At 49.5% G+C, this 15,933-nt stretch overlaps 1 long non-coding RNA gene across 1 annotated transcript in view; it reads left to right on the top strand.

The window, feature by feature from the left end:
* The window catches only part of LOC144111130 (uncharacterized), a 207,519-nt gene that overhangs the window by 47,776 nt on the left and 143,810 nt on the right, over window positions 1-15,933 (top strand). The window contains exon 2 of the long non-coding RNA XR_013309992.1: window positions 14,809-14,867. This is a non-coding gene — a long non-coding RNA (uncharacterized LOC144111130). The remainder of the gene's footprint in view (window positions 1-14,808; window positions 14,868-15,933) is intronic.

Genomic DNA, 15,933 nt, shown 5'->3' with positions numbered 1-15,933 from the left:
TGGAGGGCCTTGGTCTTAAGCCTAGCGTTTAAGGTTATCAGTGGCGACTGTGATCAATCGGTTTTCCGACGATTAAGTTGGGGAAGGGCCGAGAAGGTCCACGCCAACTTGTTAAAACGGGACTCTGGGCACTTGTACAGGATGCAAAAGTCCAGCTGGCTTGACAGGGGGTCTTTTTCGTCGTTGACAATTGCGGCACGTGTGCATGTAGTGTCGCACTGTCACCGCAAGCTTAGGCCAGTAATAGCTCTTTTGGGTCCGAGCCAGAGTGCGGGCGTAGCCGAGGTGACCGGTGGTAGGCTCGTCGAGACACGCCTGCAAGATTTCTTCACGGTGATTCACAGAAATGACGAGGAAGAAGTCGCTTCCAGTTGGCGAAAAGTTGGCTTTGATAGCGTGTTGTTAGGCATACAAAAAGAGGACTGCGTTCTTGTGAAGGGCTGGGGAACCTCCGTGGCACGTGCTTCCAGGAAGTCGATGAGAAGTTTCAGTGCCGGGTCCTCACGTTGCTGACAGGAAATAGTGCCTGCGTCTACGGCTGCGACGAGAGGAAATACCGGTTCGTCGTCGTCGCGCACAACCTCAACTGGAGATCTGGACAAGCCGTCAGCATCATTATGCTGGCGCCCTGATTTTTACACGATGGTCGGGTCGAACTCCTGAAGACGTAAGCTCCATCGCGCAAGGCGGCCAGAGGGATCCCGTAAGTTCGTCATCCAGAAGAGAGAGTGGTGGTCGCTTACGACTTGAAAATGCCGTAAGGTCGAAATTTCGTTGCTGTCCATATCACGGCGATATATTCTTTTTCGGTCGTGGAATAAGTAGATTCAACACGAGACAGAGTTCGGCTGGCGTATGCTACCACGCGCTCGGCGCCGTCCTGCCACTAGGCCAGTACAGCACCGAGGCTCACTCTGCTGGCATCTGTGTCGACCAGAGTCTCGGCACAAGGATCGAAATGGCCAAGGAGAGGAGTAGTTTGCAAGCGGCGCCGTAATTCATCAAATGCCTGCTGCTGCTGTTCGGTCCACGCGAACGGGATGTCCTCTCTTGTAAGATGCGTCAACGGTGCAGCAAGTCAGGAAAAGTTGGTAGTGAACCGCCGGTAATACGCGCAAAGGCAAAAAAAAAAAAGAAACGCCGGGCCGTTTTCTTGTCCGAAGGAGTCGTAAATTTGGCGACGACAGCTGCTTTAGCAGGATCCGGCCGCACTCCACGATGGCTGACTACATGGCCCAGGAAAAGGAGCTGCTCATAACCAAAGTGGCACTTCTCGGGCTTTAACGTCAGGCCGGCAGATCTTATAGCTTGCAGCACGGTCAAGAGGCTCTGGAGGGGCCCTTCGAGCGTTGGTGAAAATACAACAACGTCGTTCAGGTATACCAAAGCACGTTTGCGATTTAAGACCTGACAAAACTGCGTCCATTCTCTGAAATGTTGCAGGAGCCGAACACTAACCGAAAGGAAGGTACTTGAACTCATAAAGGTCATCCGGCGTCGCGAACGCTGTCTTTTCGCGATCCCGCTCGTCAACTTCGATCTGCCATTAACCTCCTTATAAATCCAGCGAAGAAAAGTAGCGCGCGTGCCGCAGCCGGTCAAGGGTGTCGTCAATGTGTGGTAACGGGTAGACGCCTTTTTGTTACCTGGTTAAGCTTCCGATAGTGAACGCAAAATCGCAGGCTGCCATCTTTCATCTTAACCAAACCACAGGCGATGCCCAGCGGCTCCTCGATGGCTGGATAACACCATCCTGCAGCATTTCTTGTACTTGCTGCTTCCGCAGTGAGACAGGGTATGGGCTTTGTCGAACCGGTCGGGTACTGCCGTCCGTTATTATGCGGTGCTTAGCGAGAGGCGTCTGTTTGACTGCCGACGTAGATGAGAAACAGTCTTGGAACTTATGCAGACGGCCGACTGGTCTTTCCCGCTCGGTTGGTACTAAGCCTCGGTTTATTTATTTATTCGTTTATTTCAAGTACTTACAGCGCCCATGAGGCATTACTGTAAGGGGACATAAATACATACACGAAATCATGCAAAGATGATATTGGGAAGGGCCAACGGGGGTGTGCAACAGGTGGATGTTTCGCTCTGGAGGGCAAGACAGTCGAGAGTTTCGGCGATGCCCTCGAAGTACGCCACCGTGGTGCCCTTGACGATGTGTTGCAATTCGGTCCCGAAATTCGTAGGACATCTGCCAGGCCGTTGCGTAGCGTTACAAACCGCTCGAGATGCAGATTCCATGAAAGAGCACAAGCGCATTGTTCTATTCTGCTACGCTGTCTGCACTGCTCCGCTCGTCACAAATGACGGTAACGAGGGCACAGGATCGCGGAGGCATGGTCACGTCCGTGTCTATACTGCGCAGGGCTGCTCTGCGTGGTTAGGTGTCGGCTGAAACTGTCCTAGGGGTCGAAAATGTTACCAGACGGCCAGGAAGGATTCTGATGGCACCATGCTCGCGCAAGAAGTCTATTCCAATGATCAGGTTCTTGCAGCATGCGGCAGAACAACAAAAGAGCCAAAAAAGCAGAGTTGGCAATGGTGACTCGAGCAGTGCACCTTTCGACAGGCGTCTTGAGGTGACCGCCAGCAGCACGACTTTGCGGTCCATCCCATTCTGTTTCTACCTTGCTGAGGCGATCCGCGAGGTGCTCGCTTATTATTCTTGAAAAGTCCAGGGCTGTATCAACTAGAGCCGGTCACTGCGCGCCCGTCAACGTGAATGAGGTGGTCGGCGCTAACAACTGCATGGGTGTCAGGGAGATTCGGTATCACAGAACCAGGCTGTGGCGGCATTGAAGGGTCTTCGGAATATTTGCTTTCAGCAACTCCCCCCCCCCCCCTCCCCCCGAGCTCGCGGCTTTCAGTTTCCCCGGCGCAGGCTTCGAGACACGGAGAAAGACCATTTAGGAGGTGAAACTCCCGTCAGCGCGAGCGAGTGAAGGCGACCAGATAAACGGCTCCAGGGCCCCAGTCAAGTTGTAGGCAGCAACTTTTAGCCCTGGAGACCGTCCAGTTTTCTGGTGAATAAAGAATTGAATTGAATTGAATAGAAAAAAGGTCACAATTGTATGCGCCGACGGGGCCGTATGCAGCGGCGGCGCCATGCGGCGCGTCATAGAAGCCGCAGCGAAAAAAAAAATGCGCGCGCTCAAAGCAGACGACAAGCAGACGACACGGGTGTTTGCATCAGCGGGCACGCCGTGACGTATTTCTGCGCCCTCAAGTCAAACAGCAACCGTTCTTTGAAGAAGGTAGGGGTTGAAGAAGGTAGGGGCAAGATACGGGATAAAACTAGTTTTCACGGCTAAGAATAAGCTGAGCAGAGTGTGCAGACAGACACACCGAAAAACTATATTGAGCAAGTGAGTTTTAGACCCACCTGGGTCCCTGGGCCACTGCGCAGTCCCGCACTGCCTCAAGTAGGTCATGCCGGGACGACAGCCCGAGTCACCGGTCTGCCGACATGAGCAGGACTTCCCAGTCCTCCCAACTCGAGATGGCGTGCTGTCCCCGCGTGGGAGGGTCAGCAGGGCAGCCGAAAAGGATGTGGGAGAGTGTGGCGGGAGGGTCACCGCATAGGGAGCATGCAGGGGATGTGCCGCAATAGTGGGATAAAAGCTTAAGGGATGACAGAGAGCGGGTCTGGAGGCGTCTGAAGAGGATCTGTTGGGAGTGCGTAAGAGAGAGTGGGGAGGAGGGTAAGTCCGACGGTCCACGCGGGGTATTTGCGTTAGCTCCGCACAGGTGTGCGCCCACTCCTTCGAGAATCCTGGATCGAGACTGTCCTGAGCCGCCCCGCCGCGGTGGCTCAGTGGTTAGGGCGCTCGACTACTGATCCGGAGTTCCCGGGTTCGAACCCGACCGTGGCGGCTGCGTTTTTATGGAGGAAAAAACGCTAAGGCGCCCGTGTGCTGTGCGATGTCAGAGCACGTTAAAGATCCCCAGGTGGTCGAAATTATTCCGGAGCCCTCCACTACGGCACCTCTCTCTTCCTTTCTTCTTTCACCCCTCCTTTACCCTTCCCTTACGGCGCGGCTCAGGTGTCCAACGATATATGAGACAGATACTGCGTCATTTCCTTTCCCCCAAAAACCAATTATTATAATTATGTCCTGAGCCCGGCAAATCAAATCTTGGGCCAATTTATCGGCAGCCTCGTTTGCAGGGTTCCCATAGTAAGCCGGCACCCACTGAAGCTCTACCCTGAGCGGTGAATTTTGGGTAGGGGTGTTCAACAATTGCCAGGCAGGGGCGTGAATCCTGCCCCTGGAAAATTTGGACAGAGCCGTTTTGGAGTCGCTGAAGATGTATTGGTCGTCCGAATGTGCAAGGGCTAGGACGATGGCGGTCTCCTCAGGCGTAGAGCCCGAGGGAAGACGGTGAGTTAAGGGGTGAGGTAGGGTAGGATTGTAGGCAACTGCTACCGCTTCATGCGCTGTACATGCGGCGTCTACCTAAACGGCATCGTAGGCTTGCCCATAATACTTATGGAGGGCATTAGCGCGAGCTACGCGGCGAGGGATGTGATATTGGGGATGGACGTTTCGAGGAAGGGGTTTCACAACGAGAGGTGTATGGATGTGTCGAGGGATGGCTATAGGCTCCGTGCGTTGCAGTTTGGCGCGCGCGAGTGGCGCCACCTGGTTAACAGCGGTGGCGAAAGGCGGACGCAGCCAACGCAGCTCTCTGGTTCAGTTTGCAGTGAGCGAGGCGGTGATGTGTTTCGTCCGAAGGCGAAAACAAAGTTGGATAATTATGGATGCTCTACCTACTGCTGTGTATACCCAATGTCATAACAGCTATAAAAACACTGCAGTCAAGGTAACGAATATATCTAAACTCGTTCCTTGGACATTGTGCATGCTCGCTCATGCACAGAGGGTCTGCCAGAAATGACTGCACTGTGGAATTAAATTCATGAGTGTGAACTGGGAAAGGGTTTACATTGACTGGGGTGTTTTGAATGCGATATAATTGGTAGGAGCTGCTTTATATCTTTATGTAGAGCGAAGGAATGCGCTCAATCAGTCACAGGAAATAGTCTACTGTGAAGTTCTTGGAGCTAGCATCTGAAGTTTAAGTCTTCGCTTGTTATGCTCATCTGTGGTTCAGCGTGTCAATTTTGTTTCTAGCTTTTTTTTTCGTGCGCGTGTGTATGCAGTGGGAGCGACGTCGTACTTCTGAGAGTGCTTATGTCGTTTTTCACATTGTTTCACCTTAGCTTTTGCGTATTAATTCATCATTTTGTTTCCTTCAGTGCTTTAAAATTTTGTATCTTTATTTGTTGCATTTATGAGATCTCAGATCCTGTTCTGGACGAATAAAAAGAAAAAAAAGAGGGTGGTTCAAATTTCTCTATATATATTTCTTGGATTTCACATCACTAAACCCTCAATTTCTGGAATTAATCTTTTGATTTTAATTGGGGCTTATCGTCCCAATGCAACGCAGACTATAAAGGGCGCCATAGTAGGAGGTTCCAGATAATTGCGACCACTTGGGGTTCTTTAACGTGCACTGACATCGCACAGTACGCGGGCCTCTAGAATTTTGCCTTCACCGAAATGCGACCGCCGCAACCAGGATCGAACACGAGTCATTTGGGTCAGCACCTGAGCACCATAACCACTGAGCCACCGCGGCGGCCTTTCCATAGTTAAGTATTTACCAAAAGAGAAATACGGCCAAATTAATTCATGTAATTGGTGTATTCATGAAATTCCTGAAATAAATGTCCCGTGGAAGATACTTAGGAAAAAACCCATCGTCTTTTTGTATGCTTAGAGCTATGCTTCTCTAAGAGGAATACACAAAGTAAAGCAGTGTCGACCCTGCAGTGTATAGAGCACTATCCTCTGATGTATATGTGCTGTAAGTTTGCGTTTTTCGCAATTCTATCCGACCATTCACATAGTCGATGTCACAGTGGATTGAAAATTACATAGCTGAATTCATTATTTAGGTCAGAGCCTTGTTTCTCAAACTTTAAAGGTACATAATTAATCTCAATAAGCTCAACTGCGCTGCCGGATATTGCAGAGCCGTCGGGAATGCACACAATCATGGTTGCTTGGAATGAGTGATCAGGCCAACCTAAAAGCAATTGAAACGAAATGCAGCAGTGGTGGCGTCAAGGCTTTCAATGCGTTGAAATCCGCAGAGAAGCAGGCGTTGACTTATAATGGCATCGCGGTCAGTGCGCGTCTGTTATACGGCCGGGCTGGCGCGAACGCATCTGGCATGGAGGAAGACACACGGCCGCCAGGGCCAGTCTCGAGGGGGGCGCGCGCGCTCTCCCTTCGAGAGACCGGCCGTGACTGAGCGTCCGGTTAACGCGGCGAGTGCCACGAGGCGGCGCTGGCGACGTGGTCACTGCTGGCGCCACCATGCCAGCGCACGGAGCCCATAAGGGTCGACTGGTTAGCGGGTATGTTGATGCGAAGGGAAGAGAGATGCGAAGGGATGGCGGCCAGTGGCGCTCGTGGCAAGTCTAAAGGTATTGTGTCTGAAGGTGCGCGTCAACTAGTTCCTGAATCGTGTTATGCATGCCTAGTGCAAGAAGTTTGGCTGTGCTAGTGCTACGAGGTAGGTTTAGGGCTGCCTTAGTCGCAAGGCGGATCATTGCATTCACGCGATCGGTTTCCGTGCGGTTCAATTTGAGATATGGGGTTGTGTACAGAATGCGGCTAAGCGTAAATGCGTGTACTATTTTCATGTTGTCCGCTTCGTCTAAACCCTTGTTAAGGGAGGACACTCGGTGTAGAAGGCGCAACACGGATTGCGTGGAGGCCTTGAGTCTTTTAAGGGTATTTTCATTTCGTCCACAATCCTGCAAGTGGAGGCCAAGGATGCGGAGGGTGGGTGTGATGGGGATAGGGGATCCGTTTAAATTGATTTGGATGGGCGAGTTAGCGCCAGATTTTGGCCTAATTAGGAAGAGCGCGGACTTAGATGGGTAACATTCGAGCCCGATGGATGACACGTGAGAGGAGATGGTGTGTGCTGCTAATTGAAGAGTTTCCTCAATTTCCCCGTTAGAGCCATGAGTGGTCCATGTGGTAATCATCAGCGTACAGGCTCTGCTTTAGGTGTGGGATTAGAGCCAGTTTGTGAGCTACGGGATGAGAGCAACGTTAAAGAAAAGGGGAGAAATGACCACCCCTTGAGGGGTTGCGAGCTCTCCGAGTGTATAAGGGGATCTGGCAATCTGATCTATGTGCAGGGAGGCAGTGCGGCCCGAGAGAAACGCGCGAGTGTAGTTGTATGTTTTAGGGCCTACCTGTAGAGCCTGCAGTTCCCGTAAGATGGCATCGTGTCGAATTCTGTTAAATGCCATGGTGAGGTCAACTGCCAGGATAGCTTTAGTGTGGTGGGGGATGGTATCATCAAGCACGTCATGCGTAATTTGAAGTGGGGCGTCTTGCGCAGATAGATGCGCACGAAAGCCGAGCATACTGTGGGGGAAAAGGTGGTTGTCTTCCATGTACGTTGTCAGCCGTGCAAGAATTATGTGCTCGAAGACCTTGCCTAGACAGGATGTAAGAGAAATGGGGCGGATGTTTTCTAGGGTGATGGGCTTTTGGGGTTTTGGAATAAAAATAATTTTTCCATACTTCCACGAGGCAGGGAGAGTACCTGCCTCCCAAAATTCGTTAAAGTAGTTGAATAAGTCAGAGATGGAAGCATTGGCAAGATTTCTGATAGCTGCATTGATAATTTTATCATCTCCGTGAGCGGTATTCCGTAATTTCAATAGGGCGGCGCGAAATTCTGATTCTGTAATAAGGGTGTCACGCTCGGGCTGGGGTGGGCCCGCATAACCAGGATACTTGCAAGGAAGACCGGGGGTTGTATAGGTGCATTTCACCTGGGCGAGGAAGGCGTCGGTGTACTGTCGATGTTTGTGAGCGAGGCGGCGAATGCTAAGGCGCGTCTGGGATTCGGATTGCGTGGGGTCCAGCATGTGCCGTAACAGATGCCAAGCGCGGGTTGTGGAGAGATTGCCGCGGAGACCGTCACAAAACTGAGCCCCAGTTAGCTTTGCAAATAGTGGCACTACATTGTACTATTTGGATTGAATCTGGGCAAGTTGAGTTTTAGTCTCCTATTGTGTTTCTAAGTCTCCACCTTTGCGTTATGTTGTCCTGTGCTTGGAGGAAGTGGGTGGAGCTTGCTGTCAATAACAGGGGTGTCTGGGGTAGAGTCGAGCGTTTGAGTGTGTTGGCGAATGTCTTATTGCAACTGAATAATCCAGGTGTCTTGGTCGGAAGGGGCCTGTGTTGGCTGCGCTGGTCTAAATTTCCGGAGCGCGTCCCAATTAGTGTGCTTAACGGTAAATTTGCGCTGAGATCGGCGATAGTTTAGCGTTATTCGAATTAGGTGATGATCGCTGCCTAGTGTGGAAAGCATTCTTTCCCGCTGCAGGTGGTCCAAGTTTCTACCAAGCGTGAGGTCTGGGCTAGTATCGGCAATAACACTGTTACCGATCCGCGTAGGTAAGCTGAAATCATTAAAGATGGTCAGGTGGAGCGCCAGCGTCTCATTGTATAAAACTGTGCCTCTGTGATTGGTGCGCCGATAGCCCCAGTCCACGTGAGCGCAATTAAAATCTCCGGCAGCAAATAGGGGGTTTGATCCGGCCAACTGGGTTGTGGATTTGAGAAGTGAGGGGAGTAAGGTAATTGGCTGACGTGGGATAAGGTAGCAGCTAATAAAGAACAGGGTTGATTTTGCAGGGGTGGGCGGTAAGACTTCAATAAGGCTGTTAGCGATAGGGGAGGTAATTACGTGCTCCACGTAATGCAAGGATTTACTGACATATGTGACCAGCCGAGGCGATTGGTCGCGTAGTTTGGCGGAGCGATTTCTAGCCATGCACGAGCCGGTGCCCGTGAGGTGCTGGCCTCCACAGAGAATGCAGGTCGGGATGCAGGAGGGCACACCCTGCGGTTCATGCTTGTCTCCGCACCACGGGCAGAGGCCAGTCTTGGGGTGCGGGCACACGTCATACCTATGGCCCGGCCGATGACAGTTCGTGCACGCGTCTGGACTTCCCCTTGTACGGCGTGCATCAGCACACTACAGTCATGTAGCGTCTGGTATGGGGGACTGGTTCGTGCGCAAAGGTGATCAGTACGGAATGAGTCCTACCCATTCTGCGGGCTGCAATGATATCAGCGTACGGGTTACGGGTCTGGAAGTCCCGTAGCATCTGTTCCGGCATCTCGTTCCAGTAGGCTTGCGAGATGACTCCACGCACAGCAGCCGCCGACGGTACAAGTAGGCTGCGACAGGGTAAGCGGTCTCTTGGAGGACCACTTCCCTGAGCTGGACGAGGTGAAGGGCGGTTGTCTCGTGCGGGGGTAGCGACCGTGAAGGTGTTATTCGTAGGCTGGATCCTAAGGTGAATATCCCCGAGGTCACGGCCAGCAGCGCTGACTTGCAGGGCTTGCAGGAGTGGCTGCGCCATGGTGTCTTTCAAAGCGAGGCCTCCTCTTGGTCGGTAAACGACCCGTATAGTGCCGGGAGGGAGTGAAGCAAGTTGTTTGCTTCGGTGTGCGACTGCGTGCGTCGCGCGCAGCTGTTCTTGTGGAGGCCTGTATGTAGGCTTGAAAGTCGCAGGGGTAGCGGACGCGGACGCCGTAGGCTTAGATGGAACAGACGCTGCTTGATGGAATATGGCCAGCGTTTCCGCGCTTGAGATTTCGCCCTTGTACGCGCCGAGTATCGGGCTTAGCGCAGAGGCATAGCAGGCGGAGACGTTTTAACTTGTCAGTTCTTGTGAATCATTGGGCACATCCAAAAGGTGATAACGGTTAGGGCCCGTGTACCTTCCTGGATCCTTTGAGGGTCTTGATGGGTCCTTGTGAAGATTCAGCTGGGCACAGGAGCCAGAAATTGCTGGAGTCGATGCGAGACGTGTCCGCTCACTCGGGCCCCTAGCGGCGATCAGTCCGCTCCAAGTGAATCGCCACCGCTGCGCCGACCGCCGCCTCGCCTGCTGTCGAGTCTGCAGTGCAGTAAGGAAGAAGCTCGAGGGTCGGGATGACCGAGGGAGGACCATGTGCACAGTTTCACATAAAAAACCGCTCGACGACTGCGACACTGGAATGGTTTATTCCATCCCGCTTTCCTGCGGCAAGACGTACATCGTCCAGACAGGCCGCTGTATAAACGAGCGGCTGTTTGAACATCGAAGACCAGTAAAAGGGGCAGTTTCGTAGAACCTTGCTGTGCACTGCCGAAAATGTAAAGATTGTTTCCCCCCTTTAGACAGGACAAATATCTTATTTAGTCACCCAGATCGGACCTGCAGGGAGTTAGTTGAGGCGTTTCTGATAAGGCAGCAGTCTGAAACATGTGTCGCTTCGCCTTCTATCAATCTCGTGGAAAAAGAGATTCACGCTCTCGGGGAATGTGTGGCGTCAGGTTGATAGGAGGTGCATGTCATGTGTTAAGATTTCTGGTGTGCTATGTTGAAATGAGGCGATTAACCTCCCCCTGTATGCACGTATGGTTTTACGGACTATCGCGATTTTATGATTTGGGTTTTTGTGTGTTTTTCGGTTGTTGCTTTTGGTGTCTATATAACTAACCCTTCTGGAAATAAATGTTCAGTTGTTAGATAGCGCTCGTGTCGTCTCGTGTTTCTTCCTTTACGTCCTGTGTTTCGCGCTGCTTAAAGATGAATCCATTCCAACTCGCCCAGTTTTCTGTTCTCTTTAGCCTACCAGTGTCTTCTTCAGAGCGTAAGATAACGCTAGATAACGTTGTGGATATCCTACATCGCGACATTATTCGCCCTTCTCAAGTCCCAGGTCATCGTCTGTTGTGCTGGTTAAGGAAAAAGACGGCTCTGTCAGGTTTTGTGTTGATTACCGTGCTCTAAATAAGGTAACTCGAAAGGATGTACATCCTTGACCACACCCTTGACTGTCTTCAGGGTGCAGAATTTTTCTCAAGTTTAGACCTCTGCTCCGGTTATTGGCATGCATGAAGAAGATAATGAAAAGGCCGCTTTCGCCACGCCCGATGGGCTGTGCGAGTTGAATGTGATGCCCTTTGGCATCTGGAACGCTCCCGCAACATTCGAGCGCATGATCCACACCAGTCTGCGAGCCCTCAAATGAAAAACTTGCCTATGCTACCTCGACAATGTAGTAATATTTTCTTGAACATTTTCAGAACACCTACAGCGCCTCGAAGAAGTTTTAATTGCGATCTCCAGCGCTGGCCTCCAGCTCAAAGCGAAGAATGTCGGTCTGCCTCAAAATATAATAAATAAGTCCCTGGGCATATCGTCTGCAGAGATTGCACTGTAGGCCTGATCCCGGCAAAATTGCTGCTGTTGAGCACTAACAGTTTACCAATTATGTGCTCTAAAATTTTCATGATGATGACGTCAGTGATACAGGTCGGTAACTGTCGATGTGTGCTTCTTTTCCCGGTTTCAGGCAAAGGTTTGATTTCTGCTGTCCTCCAGTCGTCAGGCAGAGATCCTTCGTGTAAAAATCTGGTGAATGTGACGCGCAAACACTTCGCCTACCTTTCCGCATAGCGCTTCAAAGAGGCATTTAGTATGTTATTGGGTCGTGGCGCGTTTTTAACATCAAGGTTCAAGAGCAATTTAAAAACACCACTCTCCGAGAAAACATCAGATATAGCATGCAGCGATATAGAGAATTTGGGAAGGAAACCATCGTTATTTGTGAATACCGGCTGGAAGTATTTGCTGAAAGCACAATTACAAACACCTTAATCGCGTGTACATTTCTCGTCAATAATGAACTCATGGATAGAAGACGACTTCGGAGTGATTTGGCGCCAGAATTCTCCGGGAGATGTTGTAATGATTTGAGGCAGAAGCGTTCCCTAATATTTTTCCTTTGTCGCAAATTATTTTCTGCTTAAGTCGTCCTGGAATGCCTTCCACAATTGGTTTTAAAGATGAATTTGTTTTTGACTGCTTTTTTTTTTAAAAGATGTAGCGCAAAAGAGACGGTTACGGCAGGGAGACACGACAAAGACGAACGCTCCCGTGATCGTCTCTTTTGCGTATATGTCACCAACTCGCCCAGCAACAAGTTTTATTGAATTCTTTAGCCTTTTAAGTCTTCTCTATAATCGTAACGCCTCCCGAGAAATTCATGGGTTACGGTGGACACATTTTTTCGCAATTTTAAGGCGGACGCCTTTAATGGCTCATGCTCGCAACCCTGTCCGTCCGGTACGCTCTTCAGCAACTCGATAAGAAGAAAAAGTTTTGTCCACAATGGGATTCGAACCTCCATCCTTCCGTTCCGCAGCCAAGCGTGCTAACGACTACGGTACTTCATGCCAACGCATATGTAGTTCTCCTTGTCTAGAACGCTGGAGAGTGTTTGCGGAAAGGCTTGGAATCAGACGGATGTCTCCCAAATGCCCTCCAATGTCTTCGGCGTTTAAGATTCACAAACATTTGTGTACTTAATTAACATCTTGACCACACATCAGTGACACAAGCAGCAACACCGCGCTAAAGGCTTTCGCCTCAGCGAACTTAGGTCAACAAAGTGCACCCCTGAATTTTTTGTGAACATAACAATTCATTCAGAGACGATTTTTTAGAGGAAAGGCATAAATCATTCACACCACAAAGGCTGTTTCTGAAATTATCGAAGTAGAAGTCAAGTATGTTAGTTTATTTTGTCAGTCTGAATACACATTTGACGAGCACAAGAGCACTGCAATATGATCCGAAATCCCGTTTGTGACTTTACAGGTTGTTATATTTAGGATGGCGCCACTTACGAAAAATAGATCAAGAATTGATCCTGTCCCTCCTTGTACTCTAGTGAAGTATAATAGGGAGTATAATAGGGAAGTAAAATAGGAAGTATAATAACTTCACTCTACTCTAGTGAAGTTATCTAGTACGTGCAGCAAGTCATATGCGAAAATATTGTGGAATATTGAGTTATCAACAGTATGGGCGGAATGAAGTGCTTGGCAAGTTAATGTCGCCAGGCAGTATTACCATTGTTGCATGACGCTGTAAATATTTTCTTAACGTCTCAAGAGCCGCAGCAGAAGGCGACGGAGGCCTATAAAAGACGCCAAGAAGACAGAGTACCTTGTTGATGTACGTTTTGCAAAAAACCTTTTCAGTGTCTTGCGCATCAGGCAGTCTAAAGAGCAGTATTGATGACTTGAACAAAATTGCTACTCCTCCACCTCTTCTGTCGCGGTCACCATGAAAAACCTTGTAGTCCTTAAGAACAGATTCGCTGTCAAATATTTCACTGCTCAGCCAGGTCTCCGTAAGCATGGCGACGTCCGCGCCGTGCGAGAACAGCATACTCTCATGTTCTACAGCTTTAATGCCAACGCTACGACAATCTATGTTTACAATTTTTTAATGCCGGACTGTTCTTTTTCTGGCATCACTTTTGGTTCTTCAGGATCTTGAACCGTTTGTTTTTTGAGCTCTCCAATGCGCATGTTACAACATCCACCATCTAGCCCAACAAAAAGTTCTTCTAAAGCTCTCCCATCCAAACATATTACCGTATATACTTATTTTGTCAAAGACCAGCTTCACTTCTGCAGGGTATGTTCCTGGGCTAGTTGGTAGTTGTCGAACATCACGGAATCTCAGCGCTGGCAGACAAGGACACGGAGAGAACACACACATACAATTGCACTGATTGTACGTGTGCAATTGTATGTGTGTGTTCTCTCTGTGTCCTTGTCTGCTAGCGCTGAGATTCCATGATGTTCAGCTTCACTTCAGCACCGTTACTCTTTTACTGGGAAGCGCTTTCCCACAATCTTTTTCTGAGATCAAATTCAAATTCAAATTCTTTATTTATAAATGAAGACACGATGCAAGTGTGCCTTTTGGAAATTGTTTTGGAAAAGTCCTCGCTGACTGAAAACTCTATACCTTTGCTTCTACGCGACCACATCCGCATTCATAATGCAGGCCTTGAAAGGGCGCTGATGTATGATGTCATTGTTTTTATCTTACATTATACGCCTTTTGTGCCTATATTGAAACATTGCAATGTGATAATGTTCAGTTCGTATCACTCGTGTGCAAAGCCTGGCTGGGTGTGAAGGTGCCCCCAGCCCACTTTTTTTCCTCTTTCCTTTCGCTTACGATTCGTGGCTTTTGTGATGCTGAAGTATACTGTTCTCTGGCTTTATATTCTAGCGTTTTCATCTATAATATTTATTTCCTTGTCATATTTGTTTCTTTTATCCACTTTTTAGGTAACGTAGCAATACTTAAAGGCCTTTCTACCAAGGCTGGCAGTAGTCCAGAAATGATGTCCAATTGGAGTAATTTTAGCTAGCTGGTGTAGCATCTTTGGAAAAACAACTAAGACGACGCACTTAGAACGAACAAACACCACAAGAGCTAACCTGCAGCTGAGCGTTTATTCACAAAAAGTACATACTATGAATTAAATTTATGCAGAAAACAACAACAAAGCAGACGAAATGAATGAGGCGGGTCTGGACGTGAAAAAAAACCTTTCATTCAGGACACATGTGTGTTCGTTCTTACAGTATGTTGGGCTCTAGTTTATTAGCATGCCTACACAAAAATGTGGTTTGGTCAAAAAAAGGCTTGCACCCACGTCATTCACTACAGTGCGTTGCTAGATATTGCTAGCGAATCACCGCGTGTGGCGTCTCATCTTTCCACGTCCGTCGTCTTTTCCCAGGGTGATTTGGAAACCGTATTGTTCGGCGTTAAATTGGTGTCTCCACGCGGCGTCTGTGTGCAAGTGACAAAGTGCCGTATTCTTGCAGAGGTGTCGCTGCTTACCGGAGCCCAAGGTGCCCAGCCATGATCCAGCCGCACTTCATTGGTGAGTTCGCTACTATTCGTGCCCGTGCAACCTCAGGGCAGGATTGCAATGTGCCTGGAACTTGGTCGGTTTTCGTGGGAGCACCGACCAGAAGCAGCTTTTCGGACCAGTGTTTCCACGCGCGTTAGCTTGGCGAGCGAGCAACAAACGCTCGCTGTTTCATACTATTCTTTTGATGAGGATGATGATAATGATGTCCTCAGGCTTAATGGCACATACCCACGGCGGGGGATAAGCCAGGGTGAATTGCGATTACAAGCGCACTCATTTACAATGAGTGGAGTATTTGGATAATTTTGTTTCTTAGACTAGAAGTTTACAGGCAAATGAAAAAGAAATTGCGCGCACTTGGCACATGAAGAGGCTCGTCTTCTTGAAAGGTTCTTCTTTTAATGTCGTGTCCTGTGTTTGCGCTAAAAGTGACGATCACTACGCAGCCGACTCACTCAAACTTCCATGCTTTTCACTGCACTGCATCCACTGAAATAGCTGGATGCGTGTTGTCGGCTACTCACGCGCACATACATTTATTGCTCTCACTTACTAAGACTGCTGTCAAGCCTGTCCTCCTTCACAACTTCCTCACTATATACACATTTCGGGATAAACATCAGTGTGACACCCTCTACAGTGGCTGTCACCTTCTCACACTTGTCGCCTGCTCTCCCAGACACCCTAGAGCGTGTGGGGCTAGCTGCTCCGGTCTCAAGGGAGATGCCCTCGACTCAGCGTGGCAAGCTCAGCCAGATACCAGCAACCAAGTGACAGTGAAGGGGGGGGGGGGGGGGTCGTTTGGTGCCCAGCTTTCACCGGCTGCAAGCCAGAAAAGGTAGGAGTACAATGAGTACAATACATTAATACACCGAGATCCTCAAGAAGCGAAGGCAATGTACAGGCCTCTACAATCAGGCAACTATACACGACTTCGCAATACGCCGCAACTCGGCAACACATAGCACGATGTTCTAAACAAGGAGCACAAAAATACAAGGCATCCTTGTGCCTATACTTGAATATTCGGCTCACTGAGGCCGCACGGGACATACTTGTCCAACTCATCCTCAGA

This window comes from Amblyomma americanum, chromosome 11 (genome assembly GCF_052857255.1).
Source record: "Amblyomma americanum isolate KBUSLIRL-KWMA chromosome 11, ASM5285725v1, whole genome shotgun sequence".
In the NCBI taxonomy this organism is placed as follows: domain Eukaryota; kingdom Metazoa; phylum Arthropoda; class Arachnida; order Ixodida; family Ixodidae; genus Amblyomma; species Amblyomma americanum.
This window is presented reverse-complemented; position numbering and strand designations above follow the sequence as displayed.